Source organism: Sapajus apella, unplaced genomic scaffold (assembly GCF_009761245.1).
Source record: "Sapajus apella isolate SASKATOON/1434 unplaced genomic scaffold, GSC_monkey_1.0 scaffold1026, whole genome shotgun sequence".
NCBI classification, from domain to species: domain Eukaryota; kingdom Metazoa; phylum Chordata; class Mammalia; order Primates; family Cebidae; genus Sapajus; species Sapajus apella.
In genome coordinates, this window is record NW_022437952.1 from 3,989 (window position 1) to 7,935 (window position 3,947).

A 3,947-nucleotide genomic window follows, 5' to 3' on the forward strand; every position below is an offset into this window, starting at 1 on the left:
AAAAAAAAAGAATTACAGAAATTGCCTAAATATCTTTGAAGAGTCTCTGCCAACTAAAATAGTAGATGGTTCTGATTCTATTTTAGGATTCATTCCAGGAGTTACCCTTTCTCAAACTGGGATGCCAGTGGGTGTATCCTGCTCAGATTTTCATGGGGTCTTAGGAATGTGTCTCCCTTCTTGATGTAGATCTGGTAAAGCTCAGTTTACTCAAAATTTGTTTCTTTTTTATCTGTGTGGCCAAAAAGGACAGAAATAGAATTTGGACTGATGTTACTGAAGGAACAATTCAATGGAAAAAAACTTTCTAACAACCAGAACTGTTTAATAAAGAAGTAGCCAGTAATGAAGAAACTGAGTTACTATGGCAGCAGTGATCCTCCTACCTCAGCCTCCTGTGTAACTGGGACTACAAGCATGTGCCACCATACTCAGCTATTATTCTATTTATTTTTTGTAGAGACAGGGTCTTGCTATATTGCCCAGGCTGGTCTCAAACTCTGGGCCTCAAGTGATCCTCCTGGCTTGGCCTCTAAAAGTGCTGGGATAACAGGTATGAACCATCACAACTGGCCTGGAGATAATTTTTTTGACATAAAATTGTCTTCCACTTTTCAGAGGTCAGGAAATCTAAATGAGGGAAGAAAAATGAAAACTTTGGCTAAAATCATTACAGTGGTTAAGATAAGTTATATAAACTTGTTATACTCTAAGTACAGTTTTCATTTTAGCCTCAAAGTTGATACTTTTGAATCATGAGTCAACAAATATTTATTGAATGTCACTTAAGTGCCAGGCTCTGTCACCACAAAGCCTAAAAATAGATCAATGTAGGATCTATTTTTAAAGTATTTCTAGCAATAAAAAACTTGATTCTGTTAACTAATATTTAATCATTTTAAATCAAAACCAATTTTCACATTGATAGGGACAGGAAACAAGGACATTCCGGGCAGAAGAAAGCAGGTTCCTGACAAGGGCCTCACCTTCAAGCCTGGAACCATGGCCCAAAATGAGAACATACACCCCTGTTTTCCCTCTCTTGCCTTTTCCAAAACCATCCATGGCCTGCTGCACTCCACATCCTGTGCCCATAAAAACCCCAGGCTCAGCCAGCAGAGAGAGGAGAAGAGGAGATGCAGCTGGATGTCAGAGACTACAGTTGGAGAGAAGCAGCTTGACTTCAGAGGGACAGCTTGATGGCAGAGCTTTGGAGAGGAGTTGGACCATCTCCAGCCAGACTCCAGAGGAAGTTTATCTTCCCCCAATCCATCCCCTCTTCAGCTTCCCTTCCTGCTGAGAGTCTCCTTCACTGGAATAAAATCCCCTGTTTTGACCATCCTTCAAATTCATTCATGCAACATTCCTCCTGGACACTCAGGTGCAGGTGCAAAAGGCTGTCACACTGACCCTCTACTGAGCTGTTAACACTTAAGCTGTCCATGGATGGCAAAGCTAAAAGAGCACTGACTGTAACACTCCTTCTGGGGCTTCAAGGATCACGGGCACCCCCTAGATGCTGCTGTGGGACCTGTACAAATTTCGTTCCTGCTGGCACTCCAAAATGCTCACCCCGGCTCCTGCACCTCCTCACCTGTATGCTCCCTCCAGCAAACGGTCGATTAAGCACAGTGGGTTTGATTGAGTGGAGCTTGCCTCTGGCCAGTGCTGAAGCAGCTAGCTACTTCCTGTTCCTGCACTCCAGTTCCCACCCACAAAACAGTCAGGGAAATTTCCTGCTTCATTATCATTGTAGTGCTACAAATGTACTAGGTTTATTAATAGTGCCCCACAAATTAAAAATAAATGTGCCTGGTTTTCCTATTTAAAAAAAAAAGTCCAATGGCCCTGATATATGAATACACAGTTATTTTTCTAGGAACAGGCATAAAAATGGGAATGCATAAGCATTCCTAAACAAATTTTTGTTGTCACAAAGTAAACAAGCTTATATTATTTGTTAGACTCAGAAACAACATGATAACCTTATCAAACATTTAAAAAATAACTAACACCAATTCTACTGAAACTACTCTGAATTACAGAAGAAAGAAAATACTTTCAAATTCATATTATGAAGCCGATATTACCATAATACCATACCAGATAAAGACACATCAAAAAAAGAAAGAAAAAAACATAAGCCAATATCCCTGATGAACACTGATGCAAAAATCCTCAACAAAATACTAGCAAACTGAATTCAACAACACATTAAAAAGATCATTCATTGTTCATGCTGATAACGAACTTGGTGTCCCTCCTGGTGGGGCCCACGATGGTGCAGGTCTCCGTGGTGTTGCTGTACCAGGGGTAGTTCACCCCGTCAGTCACTGATGGCTTGGGTCTTGCCCTCCTGGAGGTCTGGGAGCTCCCAGCTGGACATGCTTTGCTCACCATATTGGTTGTAGAACTCCATGTGGCTGCATGCCTGGACCCAGCCAACGATTCAGGTCTCCTTCTTCGGGATGGGCGGCAGGATCACCTAGGCCGAGGCCTGGAAGTGGGGTGTCTGGTAGCGAAGCACCACGCTGGAGGACTCATCGATGCTGGTGGGGATGGGGTCGACGGAGGCTTTTACATCAATCACCATGATCCCCTCCTGGAAGACCCTGGCTTTGCCTCTGATGCTCTGAATACAGCCCATGGCACACAGGAGCACTCTGATCTCCAGGGAAGGCCAGCAGTCACACAGAAAACCAGGCATTGAAAGGATGTAGCCTGCAGGACCCAGTGCAGACGGTACTGCTCTCCAATCTCAACTCTCAAGACCGTTATCCATAGGCTAGAAAACTCACTGAGTAAAAGGGTTTGCATATATCACTACCGTGGCCTGTTTATAAATAAGGATTCTGCTGCATTTCAAGAGCCCTGGGCTCGCTCTTCTTCTCCTCACAGTGGACAAAAATCACCGATATTCTTCGGGTTAAAAAACAAAAGTTTGGAGTTTAATAAATAGTCATGTCGCTCTAACATCCAGCCCTTCTCTGCCTCACAACCGGCACGGCAGCTCACAGACTCTTCCCGAAGTCTTTGGAGGAAGCAGGCGACCGCCGGCAAATCATAAAAGAGGAAGGCTCCGTCTCTGTGCGGTCGCGCCACCCTCGCTGCATAAGCTAGTCTTTCTGCCCTCGGCCTTCCGCATGCGCTCCCGCAGGGCCCGAACCTGTATCTGCCGGGCGTGGCCGGGTCAATTGCAGAGCAGTTTCAGTTCACCCAGCTGCGGGCCAGGCGAGCTGGTGGCCAGCGCCCACCCGCCGCTTCCGGGAGGCGAGCTCCTGGCTCTGACCGCTCGCTGGTGCCGGGGGGGAGTGCAACGCAGGTCCCCGTCTCTGCCCACTCGCGGGTGCGGGCCAGATGCCCCGACGTGGGCAAGCCACGTCCCGTCGCTGTTGTCGCCTCCGGTCGCAGCCGCCTGCTTCGGTGCAGCCGCCGAGGACCACAGCCATCTGATCCGGCGGGCACTCTGTTCCCTGCCAGGGTCTCTCAGTCTTCAGAGGGCGTAGGGCCCCTGCCCCGCCGTGTCGGGCACCTCTGCGGACACTCTCCAGCTGCGAGCAGCCCCGGGTCCGCGCGAGTCAGGCGCGCTAGCTGCTGCTGGGGAACTTTGGCGCGCATGCCCCCACCCAGGCGGCGCCGCGGACTCACCTGCCCCGGGGCCGCCGCCCTCAGGACGCCCCTAACCCCAGCATGGGCAGGCTCTCAGGGTGCCCCCACCCCCTCACTCCCATCCCCAGGCACTGTCCCTAGGCTCTGCTGGGGTTTGGGGCCATCGTGGGCTCCCCCGGCCCCCACCCTCTGCCGGCCAGGGCTTCCGGGAGAAGCCGGGGGCTGAGGGCTGAGGCTCTGGGCTCTCCGACCCCCACCCCGCACGCCTCCTTTATTTTATGATCATGGTGAGCGCGCTGTCGCCGCTCAGCCCCGCCACAGAGCCGCAGCCGCCTGGC

At 49.8% G+C, this 3,947-nt stretch overlaps 1 pseudogene; it reads right to left on the bottom strand.

Annotated features, from left to right (window-relative positions):
- Nucleotides 1-2,223: 2,223 nt before the first annotated feature.
- On the bottom strand, nucleotides 2,224-2,708 carry LOC116546536 (annotated as a pseudogene).
- Between the last annotated feature and the right edge of the window lie 1,239 nt (nucleotides 2,709-3,947).